Here is a 13,849-nt window from a genome sequence, read left to right as displayed (position 1 = left end):
GCGTGGGCGGGCAGGGCCGATGCCCAAGGGACCGCGGGCCCCGGGCCCTGAAGCCTCCGGGGCCACGTCCCTGTGAGCGACGTGCGGGATCTTGGGCGGGGCGCCAAGCGCCGAAGGGTTTGCTGGGTCACGGCCGCCCTGGGCTGGGAGGTGGTCGCCAAACCCTCCGCCGCCGCCCGATACCCGAGACCTCCGTTCCCCCTGCCTGGGCGGGCGAGGGGGCCCTGTCGGGGCGGGCCGGCCGCCAGGCTGGCGTTAAGGCGCCAGCGCCAGCGAAACTGGGCCTCAAGAGGCAGCCGTCGGCCCCCGCCCCCGTCTACGGCCATACCACCCTGAACGCGCCCGATCTCGTCTGATCTCGGAAGCTAAGCAGGGTCGGGCCTGGTTAGTACTTGGATGGGAGACCGCCTGGGAATACCGGGTGCTGTAGGCTTTTTGCCTCCCGCTCCGCCCGCCTTCTCCTTTACTCGCCCGCGGCGGGGGCCGCCGGCTCCGCCCCCGCCGGGCCCCGCTGCAGGCCCCACCTCCTCAGGCCCCTCCCACCACGGCGCGCGCCGGCGGGGGCGCTCCCCGCCGGCCCGGCCGGCCAGGCGGCCAGAAGGCGGCCCTGGAAGGCAGCCGCACCCCAGACGCTCCCGGGGTGGCTGGCCCGGACCCAGACTCCGCCGCGGGCCCAGTGGCCGTCCTTTCGGCCCGCGAGCCCCTCGACCTGCACCTGGCCGCCCCCACCGGCGCCCAGCCCCGGCGCCGCCACCTGTGTGCCTGTGTGTCCCTCCACAGCTCCCTCCGACAAAAGCCCCGCCCCACCACCACCCCGCCCCTCTGGCGTGTCACCGCGGTTGGGTGCGGGAGCGGGATCGAGGGCAGGGGCCGCTTCCCCGGGCCTGCCGGCCACCAGGGGCGGGGTCCTGAGCTCGGCGGGGGGTGTGGGGGCAAGGGTGGCCTTGCCGGGGCAGAGGGGCCGTGGCGACTCAATGGTGGCTCCCGGTGGCTTCGGGCCGGCTGCTGTCGGGCAGGAGGGCCGGCCCGGGCTGCGGCCGGGCTGCGCCTAGCGCCGCGTGGGCGGGCAGGACCGATGCCCAAGGGACCGCGGGCCCCGGGCCCTGAAGCCTCCGGGGCCACGTCCCTGTGAGCGACGTGCGGGATCTTGGGCGGGGCGCCAAGCGCCGAAGGGTTTGCTGGGTCACGGCCGCCCTGGGCTGGGAGGTGGTCGCCAAACCCTCCGCCGCCGCCCGATACCCGAGACCTCCGTTCCCCCTGCCTGGGCGGGCGAGGGGGCCCTGCCGGGGCGGGCCGGCCGCCAGGCTGGCGTTAAGGCGCCAGCGCCAGCGAAACTGGGCCTCAAGAGGCCGCCCGCGGCCCCCCGCCCCCGTCTACGGCCATACCACCCTGAACGCGCCCGATCTCGTCTGATCTCGGAAGCTAAGCAGGGTCGGGCCTGGTTAGTACTTGGATGGGAGACCGCCTGGGAATACCGGGTGCTGTAGGCTTTTTGCCTCCCGCTCCGCCCGCCTTCTCCTTTACTCGCCCGCGGCGGGGGCCGCCGGCTCCGCCCCCGCCGGGCCCCGCTGCAGGACCCACCTCCTCAGGCCCCTCCCACCACGGCGCGCGCCGGCGGGGGCGCTCCCCGCCGGCCCGGCCGGCCAGGCGGCCAGAAGGCGGCCCTGGAAGGCCGCCGCACCCCAGACGCTCCCGGGGTGGCTGGCCCAGACCCAGACTCCGCCGCGGGCCCAGTGGCCGTCCTTTCGGCCCGCGAGCCCCTCGACCTGCACCTGGCCGCCCCCACCGGCGCCTAGCCCCGGCGCCGCCATCTGTGTGCCGGTGTGTCCCTCCACAGCTCCCTCCGACAAAAGCCCCGCCCCACCACCACCCCGCCCCTCTGGCGTGTCACCGCGGTTGGGTGCTGGAGCGGGATCGAGGGCAGGGGCCGCTTCCCCGGGCCTGCCGGCCACCAGGGGCGGGGTCCTGAGCTCGGCGGGGGGTGTGGGGGCAAGGGTGGCCTTGCCGGGGCTGAGGGGCCGTGGCGACTCAATGGTGGCTCCCGGTGGCTTCGGGCCGGCTGCTGTCGGGCAGGAGGGCCGGCCCGGGCTGCGGCCGGGCTGCGCCTAGCTCCGCGTGGGCGGGCAGGACCGATGCCCAAGGGACCACGGGCCCCGGGGCCTGAAGCCTCCGGGGCCACGTCCCTGTGAGCGACGTGCGGGATCTTGGGCGGGGCGCCAAGCGCCGAAGGGTTTGCTGGGTCACGGCCGCCCTGGGCTGGGAGGTGGTCGCCAAACCCTCCGCCGCCGCCCGATACCCGAGACCTCCGTTCCCCCTGCCTGGGCGGGCGAGGGGGCCCTGCCGGGGCGGGCCGGCCGCCAGGCTGGCGTTAAGGCGCCAGCGCCAGCGAAACTGGGCCTCAAGAGGCAGCCGTCGGCCCCCGCCCCCGTCTACGGCCATACCACCCTGAACGCGCCCGATCTCGTCTGATCTCGGAAGCTAAGCAGGGTCGGGCCTGGTTAGTACTTGGATGGGAGACCGCCTGGGAATACCGGGTGCTGTAGGCTTTTTGCCTCCCGCTCCGCCCGCCTTCTCCTTTACTCGCCCGCGGCGGGGGGGCCGCCGGCTCCGCCCCCGCCGAGCCCCGCTGCAGGCAGTAGTCAAGGTGGTTTACCTGCCCGAGCAGGAAGCTTGGGCGACGGCAGAAGTGGGAAGAAACTCTTGAGCGCAGGTTCTTGGGATCCACGGAGCAGCGCATGCACATGCCATGGGTGCCTACACAGCTGGCTTGCTTGTCTGTGGGGAAAGGCGAGATGGGTCAGGGCCTGGGTTCCTGAGGGGCTGAGAATCAAGGCAGGGATAGAAGAAAGGGGACAGGCCCACATCCCCTGAACCCACGCCGGCGCCCACTCACCTTTGTGGAAAATACGATTGAAAAGTGCCCGCAAGAATCTCTTCAGATGCCTCCAGAGTTGAGGGAAGAAGGGGAGGGGGGAGGCCGGGAGCAGGGTGAGCCCTGAAATCCAACCCTTGTCCTGTCACACCCCAGCAGCCCTCCCACCTCAGCCCCTTCAAGACCCCAGGGCTCCCCCAACCGCGCTGCACAGATCCTGCCCTGACCATAGTCACCATGTTGATCCCCACGTTGAGCAAGATGAAGCTGACCGGGATCAGAAGAATTGAGTATCCTTGCTCCTGGCATTTCCTGGGGATGGGGCCAGTGAACGGCTCGGCTCGGTAGTAGTTTCGCTCACCCATGGCCGTTGGTCCCAGGACTGCCTGGGCCCTCTGCCCTCCAGTTTTAACTGGGAGCCAGACTGGGTCATAATGGGGCAGGTGGTGAGGTCACAGTGAGGGAGGGGGATGAAAAGGAGGGCCCAGAGTGGCATTCCCTGGTAACCAGGGTCAGGTAAGCTGAGCCTGGACAGTCAAACAGGGCCCGGTGGCCGGCATACATCCCCTCGAGCGGTCACTCATTCGCTCACCGCCCGCTGACTCACTTGTTCAAATGACACATTGCGTCTCTTGGCCCCTCTTGAGACTAGGAAGACCTTGGCCTCAGAGGCCTGCTGAAGGCCTGGCTGGAGTCCAGAGCCTCAGCCTTCTTCATGCCCTTCACTGGGCCTGGAGCTGGACCTGCCCAGATGTGGAACCTCCCAGTTTGGAAGCAACGTCTTGTATGAGGCTCTCTGTGGACAGGGACAGCTGAGACACAGAGGAGGTGCCCAGAGACCAGGGGTTTGGAGTCTGCAGCTGCAGATGTACTTAGTGCATGGTATAGGACCAGGAGGGGCCTGCTGGCAGAACTGTGGCCACTAAACCAAAGGGACCCTCAGGCCAAGAAGGGGACACTGGCTTCTTATTGCAGGAAGCCAAGCGCAGGGACCCAGGCTGGCAGAAGGAGTGGCGCTTCCAAGCCACAGACCACCAATGTTTCCTGGACTCTGGAGCTCTTTATTCCTCTCTCCATGCCCTGCCGCCCCCTGCCCCTGCCCCCATTTGCTGCTGGTAAGTTCATTTTCCCAGTCTGGCTCCCGTGCAGAGAGGGCCTGGAGGCCGAGGTGGAAGGTAGCAGCGAGTTGGCCCGCGCTTGGCCCTCCTGCGGTTGCCGCTTCAGCACCAGACTGTCATACACACCTGGTAGTTGGCATTGCCTCCCGGGTTCCGGCTGAGTGGCATGAAGGTGGGCGGGGGTGGAGGGTGCTCGGTAGCCTGGACGTCGGGCAGGAGGTGAGAGGGGCGGAGGAGCAGCGCTGAGCTGGGAGCCGGGGCCCGCTGGTCCGAGGCCTCGGCCAGTACCGTGAGGGAGGCGGAGGTGGCCACAGGGCGCCGCAAGGGCAGGATCTCAGCCCATTCGGCCAGCGGGTGCCGCACCTCGTGGGGATCGCGGGAGTAATCCAAGTGTCCCGTGGAGGGATGCAGGCTGCGGTTGGACTCGCTGTGAGCACAGCTGGGGAGGCTACGTCTGTGGGCCGGTGGGGTGTCGCGCTACCAGGCTTCGGGCCGGTAGACCCGAGGCACCAGAGCGGATGGAGGCTCAGAGCCCTCCAGACCCAGACTCCGCCATGGGCCCAGTTGCCGTCATTTCGGCCCGCGAGCCCCTCGACTTGCACCTGGCCGCCCCCACCGGCGCCCAGCCCCGGCGCCGCCACCTGTGTGCCGGTGTGTCCCTCCACAGCTCCCTCCGACAAAAGCCCCCCCACACCCCGCCCCTGTGGCGTGTCACCGCGGCCGGGTGCAGGAGCGGGATCGAGGGCAGGGGCCGCTTCCCCGGGCCTGCCGGCCACCAGGGGCGGGGTCCTGAGCTCGGCGGGGGGTGTGGGGGCAAGGGTGGCCTTGCCGGGGCTGAGGGGCCGTGGCGACTCAATGGTGGCTCCCGGTGGCTTCAGGCCGGCTGCTGTCGGGCAGGAGGGCCGGCCCGGGCTGCGGCCGGGCTGCGCCTAGCGCCGCGTGGGCGGGCAGGGCCGATGCCCAAGGGACCGCGGGCCCCGGGCCCTGAAGCCTCCGGGGCCACGTCCCTGTGAGCGACGTGCGGGATCTTGGGCGGGGCGCCAAGCGCCGAAGGGTTTGCTGGGTCACGGCCGCCCTGGACTGGGAGGTGGTCGCCAAACCCTCCGCCGCCGCCCGATACCCGAGACCTCCGTTCCCCCTGCCTGGGCGGGCGAGGGGGCCCTGTCGGGGCGGGCCGGCCGCCAGGCTGGCGTTAAGGCGCCAGCGCCAGCGAAACTGGGCCTCAAGAGGCAGCCGTCGGCCCCCGCCCCCGTCTACGGCCATACCACCCTGAACGCGCCCGATCTCGTCTGATCTCGGAAGCTAAGCAGGGTCGGGCCTGGTTAGTACTTGGATGGGAGACCGCCTGGGAATACCGGGTGCTGTAGGCTTTTTGCCTCCCGCTCCGCCCGCCTTCTCCTTTACTCGCCCGCGGCGGGGGCCGCCGGCTCCGCCCCCGCCGGGCCCCGCTGCAGGCCCCACCTCCTCAGGCCCCTCCCACCACGGCGCGCGCCGGCGGGGGCGCTCCCCGCCGGCCCGGCCGGCCAGGCGGCCAGAAGGCGGCCCTGGAAGGCAGCCGCACCCCAGACGCTCCCGGGGTGGCTGGCCCAGACCCAGACTCCGCCGCGGGCCCAGTGGCCGTCCTTTCGGCCCGCGAGCCCCTCGACCTGCACCTGGCCGCCCCCACCGGCGCCCAGCCCCGGCGCCGCCACCTGTGTGCCTGTGTGTCCCTCCACAGCTCCCTCCGACAAAAGCCCCGCCCCACCACCACCCCGCCCCTCTGGCGTGTCACCGCGGTTGGGTGCGGGAGCGGGATCGAGGGCAGGGGCCGCTTCCCCGGGCCTGCCGGCCACCAGGGGCGGGGTCCTGAGCTCGGCGGGGGGTGTGGGGGCAAGGGTGGCCTTGCCGGGGCAGAGGGGCCGTGGCGACTCAATGGTGGCTCCCGGTGGCTTCGGGCCGGCTGCTGTCGGGCAGGAGGGCCGGCCCGGGCTGCGGCCGGGCTGCGCCTAGCGCCGCGTGGGCGGGCAGGACCGATGCCCAAGGGACCGCGGGCCCCGGGCCCTGAAGCCTCCGGGGCCACGTCCCTGTGAGCGACGTGCGGGATCTTGGGCGGGGCGCCAAGCGCCGAAGGGTTTGCTGGGTCACGGCCGCCCTGGGCTGGGAGGTGGTCGCCAAACCCTCCGCCGCCGCCCGATACCCGAGACCTCCGTTCCCCCTGCCTGGGCGGGCGAGGGGGCCCTGCCGGGGCGGGCCGGCCGCCAGGCTGGCGTTAAGGCGCCAGCGCCAGCGAAACTGGGCCTCAAGAGGCCGCCCGCGGCCCCCCGCCCCCGTCTACGGCCATACCACCCTGAACGTGCCCGATCTCGTCTGATCTCGGAAGCTAAGCAGGGTCGGGCCTGGTTAGTACTTGGATGGGAGACCGCCTGGGAATACCGGGTGCTGTAGGCTTTTTGCCTCCCGCTCCGCCCGCCTTCTCCTTTACTCGCCCGCGGCGGGGGCCGCCGGCTCCGCCCCCGCCGGGCCCCGCTGCAGGACCCACCTCCTCAGGCCCCTCCCACCACGGCGCGCGCCGGCGGGGGCGCTCCCCGCCGGCCCGGCCGGCCAGGCGGCCAGAAGGCGGCCCTGGAAGGCAGCCGCACCCCAGACGCTCCCGGGGTGGCTGGCCCAGACCCAGACTCCGCCGCGGGCCCAGTGGCCGTCCTTTCGGCCCGCGAGCCCCTCGACCTGCACCTGGCCGCCCCCACCGGCGCCTAGCCCCGGCGCCGCCATCTGTGTGCCGGTGTGTCCCTCCACAGCTCCCTCTGACAAAAGCCCCGCCCCACCACCACCCCGCCCCTCTGGCGTGTCACCGCGGTTGGGTGCTGGAGCGGGATCGAGGGCAGGGGCCGCTTCCCCGGGCCTGCCGGCCACCAGGGGCGGGGTCCTGAGCTCGGCGGGGGGTGTGGGGGCAAGGGTGGCCTTGCCGGGGCTGAGGGGCCGTGGCGACTCAATGGTGGCTCCCGGTGGCTTCGGGCCGGCTGCTGTCGGGCAGGAGGGCCGGCCCGGGCTGCGGCCGGGCTGCGCCTAGCTCCGCGTGGGCGGGCAGGACCGATGCCCAAGGGACCACGGGCCCCGGGGCCTGAAGCCTCCGGGGCCACGTCCCTGTGAGCGACGTGCGGGATCTTGGGCGGGGCGCCAAGCGCCGAAGGGTTTGCTGGGTCACGGCCGCCCTGGGCTGGGAGGTGGTCGCCAAACCCTCCGCCGCCGCCCGATACCCGAGACCTCCGTTCCCCCTGCCTGGGCGGGCGAGGGGGCCCTGCCGGGGCGGGCCGGCCGCCAGGCTGGCGTTAAGGCGCCAGCGCCAGCGAAACTGGGCCTCAAGAGGCAGCCGTCGGCCCCCGCCCCCGTCTACGGCCATACCACCCTGAACGCGCCCGATCTCGTCTGATCTCGGAAGCTAAGCAGGGTCGGGCCTGGTTAGTACTTGGATGGGAGACCGCCTGGGAATACCGGGTGCTGTAGGCTTTTTGCCTCCCGCTCCGCCCGCCTTCTCCTTTACTCGCCCGCGGCGGGGGGGCCGCCGGCTCCGCCCCCGCCGAGCCCCGCTGCAGGCAGTAGTCAAGGTGGTTTACCTGCCCGAGCAGGAAGCTTGGGCGACGGCAGAAGTGGGAAGAAACTCTTGAGCGCAGGTTCTTGGGATCCACGGAGCAGCGCATGCACATGCCATGGGTGCCTACACAGCTGGCTTGCTTGTCTGTGGGGAAAGGCGAGATGGGTCAGGGCCTGGGTTCCTGAGGGGCTGAGAATCAAGGCAGGGATAGAAGAAAGGGGACAGGCCCACATCCCCTGAACCCACGCCGGCGCCCACTCACCTTTGTGGAAAATACGATTGAAAAGTGCCCGCAAGAATCTCTTCAGATGCCTCCAGAGTTGAGGGAAGAAGGGGAGGGGGGAGGCCGGGAGCAGGGTGAGCCCTGAAATCCAACCCTTGTCCTGTCACACCCCAGCAGCCCTCCCACCTCAGCCCCTTCAAGACCCCAGGGCTCCCCCAACCGCGCTGCACAGATCCTGCCCTGACCATAGTCACCATGTTGATCCCCACGTTGAGCAAGATGAAGCTGACCGGGATCAGAAGAATTGAGTATCCTTGCTCCTGGCATTTCCTGGGGATGGGGCCAGTGAACGGCTCGGCTCGGTAGTAGTTTCGCTCACCCATGGCCGTTGGTCCCAGGACTGCCTGGGCCCTCTGCCCTCCAGTTTTAACTGGGAGCCAGACTGGGTCATAATGGGGCAGGTGGTGAGGTCACAGTGAGGGAGGGGGATGAAAAGGAGGGCCCAGAGTGGCATTCCCTGGTAACCAGGGTCAGGTAAGCTGAGCCTGGACAGTCAAACAGGGCCCGGTGGCCGGCATACATCCCCTCGAGCGGTCACTCATTCGCTCACCGCCCGCTGACTCACTTGTTCAAATGACACATTGCGTCTCTTGGCCCCTCTTGAGACTAGGAAGACCTTGGCCTCAGAGGCCTGCTGAAGGCCTGGCTGGAGTCCAGAGCCTCAGCCTTCTTCATGCCCTTCACTGGGCCTGGAGCTGGACCTGCCCAGATGTGGAACCTCCCAGTTTGGAAGCAACGTCTTGTATGAGGCTCTCTGTGGACAGGGACAGCTGAGACACAGAGGAGGTGCCCAGAGACCAGGGGTTTGGAGTCTGCAGCTGCAGATGTACTTAGTGCATGGTATAGGACCAGGAGGGGCCTGCTGGCAGAACTGTGGCCACTAAACCAAAGGGACCCTCAGGCCAAGAAGGGGACACTGGCTTCTTATTGCAGGAAGCCAAGCGCAGGGACCCAGGCTGGCAGAAGGAGTGGCGCTTCCAAGCCACAGACCACCAATGTTTCCTGGACTCTGGAGCTCTTTATTCCTCTCTCCATGCCCTGCCGCCCCCTGCCCCTGCCCCCATTTGCTGCTGGTAAGTTCATTTTCCCAGTCTGGCTCCCGTGCAGAGAGGGCCTGGAGGCCGAGGTGGAAGGTAGCAGCGAGTTGGCCCGCGCTTGGCCCTCCTGCGGTTGCCGCTTCAGCACCAGACTGTCATACACACCTGGTAGTTGGCATTGCCTCCCGGGTTCCGGCTGAGTGGCATGAAGGTGGGCGGGGGTGGAGGGTGCTCGGTAGCCTGGACGTCGGGCAGGAGGTGAGAGGGGCGGAGGAGCAGCGCTGAGCTGGGAGCCGGGGCCCGCTGGTCCGAGGCCTCGGCCAGTACCGTGAGGGAGGCGGAGGTGGCCACAGGGCGCCGCAAGGGCAGGATCTCAGCCCATTCGGCCAGCGGGTGCCGCACCTCGTGGGGATCGCGGGAGTAATCCAAGTGTCCCGTGGAGGGATGCAGGCTGCGGTTGGACTCGCTGTGAGCACAGCTGGGGAGGCTACGTCTGTGGGCCGGTGGGGTGTCGCGCTACCAGGCTTCGGGCCGGTAGACCCGAGGCACCAGAGCGGATGGAGGCTCAGAGCCCTCCAGACCCAGACTCCGCCATGGGCCCAGTTGCCGTCATTTCGGCCCGCGAGCCCCTCGACCTGCACCTGGCCGCCCCCACCGGCGCCCAGCCCCGGCGCCGCCACCTGTGTGCCGGTGTGTCCCTCCACAGCTCCCTCCGACAAAAGCCCCCCCACACCCCGCCCCTGTGGCGTGTCACCGCGGCCGGGTGCGGGAGCGGGATCGAGGGCAGGGGCCGCTTCCCCGGGCCTGCCGGCCACCAGGGGCGGGGTCCTGAGCTCGGCGGGGGGTGTGGGGGCAAGGGTGGCCTTGCCGGGGCTGAGGGGCCGTGGCGACTCAATGGTGGCTCCCGGTGGCTTCGGGCCGGCTGCTGTCGGGCAGGAGGGCCGGCCCGGGCTGCGGCCGGGCTGCGCCTAGCGCCGCGTGGGCGGGCAGGGCCGATGCCCAAGGGACCGCGGGCCCCGGGCCCTGAAGCCTCCGGGGCCACGTCCCTGTGAGCGACGTGCGGGATCTTGGGCGGGGCGCCAAGCGCCGAAGGGTTTGCTGGGTCACGGCCGCCCTGGGCTGGGAGGTGGTCGCCAAACCCTCCGCCGCCGCCCGATACCCGAGACCTCCGTTCCCCCTGCCTGGGCGGGCGAGGGGGCCCTGTCGGGGCGGGCCGGCCGCCAGGCTGGCGTTAAGGCGCCAGCGCCAGCGAAACTGGGCCTCAAGAGGCAGCCGTCGGCCCCCGCCCCCGTCTACGGCCATACCACCCTGAACGCGCCCGATCTCGTCTGATCTCGGAAGCTAAGCAGGGTCGGGCCTGGTTAGTACTTGGATGGGAGACCGCCTGGGAATACCGGGTGCTGTAGGCTTTTTGCCTCCCGCTCCGCCCGCCTTCTCCTTTACTCGCCCGCGGCGGGGGCCGCCGGCTCCGCCCCCGCCGGGCCCCGCTGCAGGCCCCACCTCCTCAGGCCCCTCCCACCACGGCGCGCGCCGGCGGGGGCGCTCCCCGCCGGCCCGGCCGGCCAGGCGGCCAGAAGGCGGCCCTGGAAGGCAGCCGCACCCCAGACGCTCCCGGGGTGGCTGGCCCGGACCCAGACTCCGCCGCGGGCCCAGTGGCCGTCCTTTCGGCCCGCGAGCCCCTCGACCTGCACCTGGCCGCCCCCACCGGCGCCCAGCCCCGGCGCCGCCACCTGTGTGCCTGTGTGTCCCTCCACAGCTCCCTCCGACAAAAGCCCCGCCCCACCACCACCCCGCCCCTCTGGCGTGTCACCGCGGTTGGGTGCGGGAGCGGGATCGAGGGCAGGGGCCGCTTCCCCGGGCCTGCCGGCCACCAGGGGCGGGGTCCTGAGCTCGGCGGGGGGTGTGGGGGCAAGGGTGGCCTTGCCGGGGCAGAGGGGCCGTGGCGACTCAATGGTGGCTCCCGGTGGCTTCGGGCCGGCTGCTGTCGGGCAGGAGGGCCGGCCCGGGCTGCGGCCGGGCTGCGCCTAGCGCCGCGTGGGCGGGCAGGACCGATGCCCAAGGGACCGCGGGCCCCGGGCCCTGAAGCCTCCGGGGCCACGTCCCTGTGAGCGACGTGCGGGATCTTGGGCGGGGCGCCAAGCGCCGAAGGGTTTGCTGGGTCACGGCCGCCCTGGGCTGGGAGGTGGTCGCCAAACCCTCCGCCGCCGCCCGATACCCGAGACCTCCGTTCCCCCTGCCTGGGCGGGCGAGGGGGCCCTGCCGGGGCGGGCCGGCCGCCAGGCTGGCGTTAAGGCGCCAGCGCCAGCGAAACTGGGCCTCAAGAGGCCGCCCGCGGCCCCCCGCCCCCGTCTACGGCCATACCACCCTGAACGCGCCCGATCTCGTCTGATCTCGGAAGCTAAGCAGGGTCGGGCCTGGTTAGTACTTGGATGGGAGACCGCCTGGGAATACCGGGTGCTGTAGGCTTTTTGCCTCCCGCTCCGCCCGCCTTCTCCTTTACTCGCCCGCGGCGGGGGCCGCCGGCTCCGCCCCCGCCGGGCCCCGCTGCAGGACCCACCTCCTCAGGCCCCTCCCACCACGGCGCGCGCCGGCGGGGGCGCTCCCCGCCGGCCCGGCCGGCCAGGCGGCCAGAAGGCGGCCCTGGAAGGCCGCCGCACCCCAGACGCTCCCGGGGTGGCTGGCCCAGACCCAGACTCCGCCGCGGGCCCAGTGGCCGTCCTTTCGGCCCGCGAGCCCCTCGACCTGCACCTGGCCGCCCCCACCGGCGCCTAGCCCCGGCGCCGCCATCTGTGTGCCGGTGTGTCCCTCCACAGCTCCCTCCGACAAAAGCCCCGCCCCACCACCACCCCGCCCCTCTGGCGTGTCACCGCGGTTGGGTGCTGGAGCGGGATCGAGGGCAGGGGCCGCTTCCCCGGGCCTGCCGGCCACCAGGGGCGGGGTCCTGAGCTCGGCGGGGGGTGTGGGGGCAAGGGTGGCCTTGCCGGGGCTGAGGGGCCGTGGCGACTCAATGGTGGCTCCCGGTGGCTTCGGGCCGGCTGCTGTCGGGCAGGAGGGCCGGCCCGGGCTGCGGCCGGGCTGCGCCTAGCTCCGCGTGGGCGGGCAGGACCGATGCCCAAGGGACCACGGGCCCCGGGGCCTGAAGCCTCCGGGGCCACGTCCCTGTGAGCGACGTGCGGGATCTTGGGCGGGGCGCCAAGCGCCGAAGGGTTTGCTGGGTCACGGCCGCCCTGGGCTGGGAGGTGGTCGCCAAACCCTCCGCCGCCGCCCGATACCCGAGACCTCCGTTCCCCCTGCCTGGGCGGGCGAGGGGGCCCTGCCGGGGCGGGCCGGCCGCCAGGCTGGCGTTAAGGCGCCAGCGCCAGCGAAACTGGGCCTCAAGAGGCAGCCGTCGGCCCCCGCCCCCGTCTACGGCCATACCACCCTGAACGCGCCCGATCTCGTCTGATCTCGGAAGCTAAGCAGGGTCGGGCCTGGTTAGTACTTGGATGGGAGACCGCCTGGGAATACCGGGTGCTGTAGGCTTTTTGCCTCCCGCTCCGCCCGCCTTCTCCTTTACTCGCCCGCGGCGGGGGGGCCGCCGGCTCCGCCCCCGCCGAGCCCCGCTGCAGGCAGTAGTCAAGGTGGTTTACCTGCCCGAGCAGGAAGCTTGGGCGACGGCAGAAGTGGGAAGAAACTCTTGAGCGCAGGTTCTTGGGATCCACGGAGCAGCGCATGCACATGCCATGGGTGCCTACACAGCTGGCTTGCTTGTCTGTGGGGAAAGGCGAGATGGGTCAGGGCCTGGGTTCCTGAGGGGCTGAGAATCAAGGCAGGGATAGAAGAAAGGGGACAGGCCCACATCCCCTGAACCCACGCCGGCGCCCACTCACCTTTGTGGAAAATACGATTGAAAAGTGCCCGCAAGAATCTCTTCAGATGCCTCCAGAGTTGAGGGAAGAAGGGGAGGGGGGAGGCCGGGAGCAGGGTGAGCCCTGAAATCCAACCCTTGTCCTGTCACACCCCAGCAGCCCTCCCACCTCAGCCCCTTCAAGACCCCAGGGCTCCCCCAACCGCGCTGCACAGATCCTGCCCTGACCATAGTCACCATGTTGATCCCCACGTTGAGCAAGATGAAGCTGACCGGGATCAGAAGAATTGAGTATCCTTGCTCCTGGCATTTCCTGGGGATGGGGCCAGTGAACGGCTCGGCTCGGTAGTAGTTTCGCTCACCCATGGCCGTTGGTCCCAGGACTGCCTGGGCCCTCTGCCCTCCAGTTTTAACTGGGAGCCAGACTGGGTCATAATGGGGCAGGTGGTGAGGTCACAGTGAGGGAGGGGGATGAAAAGGAGGGCCCAGAGTGGCATTCCCTGGTAACCAGGGTCAGGTAAGCTGAGCCTGGACAGTCAAACAGGGCCCGGTGGCCGGCATACATCCCCTCGAGCGGTCACTCATTCGCTCACCGCCCGCTGACTCACTTGTTCAAATGACACATTGCGTCTCTTGGCCCCTCTTGAGACTAGGAAGACCTTGGCCTCAGAGGCCTGCTGAAGGCCTGGCTGGAGTCCAGAGCCTCAGCCTTCTTCATGCCCTTCACTGGGCCTGGAGCTGGACCTGCCCAGATGTGGAACCTCCCAGTTTGGAAGCAACGTCTTGTATGAGGCTCTCTGTGGACAGGGACAGCTGAGACACAGAGGAGGTGCCCAGAGACCAGGGGTTTGGAGTCTGCAGCTGCAGATGTACTTAGTGCATGGTATAGGACCAGGAGGGGCCTGCTGGCAGAACTGTGGCCACTAAACCAAAGGGACCCTCAGGCCAAGAAGGGGACACTGGCTTCTTATTGCAGGAAGCCAAGCGCAGGGACCCAGGCTGGCAGAAGGAGTGGCGCTTCCAAGCCACAGACCACCAATGTTTCCTGGACTCTGGAGCTCTTTATTCCTCTCTCCATGCCCTGCCGCCCCCTGCCCCTGCCCCCATTTGCTGCTGGTAAGTTC

At 70.3% G+C, this 13,849-nt stretch overlaps 9 non-coding genes across 9 annotated transcripts; all 9 read left to right on the top strand.

Annotated features, from left to right (window-relative positions):
* The first annotated feature begins 314 nt into the window (after nt 1-314).
* On the top strand, nt 315-433 carry LOC137213790 (5S ribosomal RNA). The gene has a single exon (XR_010938411.1). It is a non-coding gene; the product is annotated as a 5S ribosomal RNA (ribosomal RNA).
* A 938-nt stretch (nt 434-1,371) lies between these two features.
* LOC137213788 (5S ribosomal RNA) lies at nt 1,372-1,490 on the top strand. Its single transcript, XR_010938409.1, has one exon. It is a non-coding gene; the product is annotated as a 5S ribosomal RNA (ribosomal RNA).
* A 937-nt stretch (nt 1,491-2,427) lies between these two features.
* LOC137213787 (5S ribosomal RNA) lies at nt 2,428-2,546 on the top strand. The gene has a single exon (XR_010938408.1). It is a non-coding gene; the product is annotated as a 5S ribosomal RNA (ribosomal RNA).
* Nucleotides 2,547-5,241: 2,695 nt separating this feature from the next.
* On the top strand, nt 5,242-5,360 carry LOC137213786 (5S ribosomal RNA). The gene has a single exon (XR_010938407.1). It is a non-coding gene; the product is annotated as a 5S ribosomal RNA (ribosomal RNA).
* A 938-nt stretch (nt 5,361-6,298) lies between these two features.
* LOC137213522 (5S ribosomal RNA) lies at nt 6,299-6,417 on the top strand. The gene has a single exon (XR_010938159.1). It is a non-coding gene; the product is annotated as a 5S ribosomal RNA (ribosomal RNA).
* Nucleotides 6,418-7,354: 937 nt separating this feature from the next.
* Nucleotides 7,355-7,473, top strand: LOC137213785 (5S ribosomal RNA). Its single transcript, XR_010938406.1, has one exon. It is a non-coding gene; the product is annotated as a 5S ribosomal RNA (ribosomal RNA).
* Nucleotides 7,474-10,168: 2,695 nt separating this feature from the next.
* Nucleotides 10,169-10,287, top strand: LOC137213784 (5S ribosomal RNA). The gene has a single exon (XR_010938405.1). It is a non-coding gene; the product is annotated as a 5S ribosomal RNA (ribosomal RNA).
* A 938-nt stretch (nt 10,288-11,225) lies between these two features.
* LOC137213783 (5S ribosomal RNA) lies at nt 11,226-11,344 on the top strand. The gene has a single exon (XR_010938404.1). It is a non-coding gene; the product is annotated as a 5S ribosomal RNA (ribosomal RNA).
* Nucleotides 11,345-12,281: 937 nt separating this feature from the next.
* Nucleotides 12,282-12,400, top strand: LOC137213782 (5S ribosomal RNA). The gene has a single exon (XR_010938403.1). It is a non-coding gene; the product is annotated as a 5S ribosomal RNA (ribosomal RNA).
* Nucleotides 12,401-13,849: the final 1,449 nt, after the last annotated feature.

Source organism: Pseudorca crassidens, chromosome 19, assembly GCF_039906515.1.
Source record: "Pseudorca crassidens isolate mPseCra1 chromosome 19, mPseCra1.hap1, whole genome shotgun sequence".
Lineage (NCBI taxonomy): Eukaryota > Metazoa > Chordata > Mammalia > Artiodactyla > Delphinidae > Pseudorca > Pseudorca crassidens.
The sequence above is the reverse complement of the archived record's forward strand: the minus strand, read 5'-3'. Positions and strand labels throughout refer to the sequence as shown.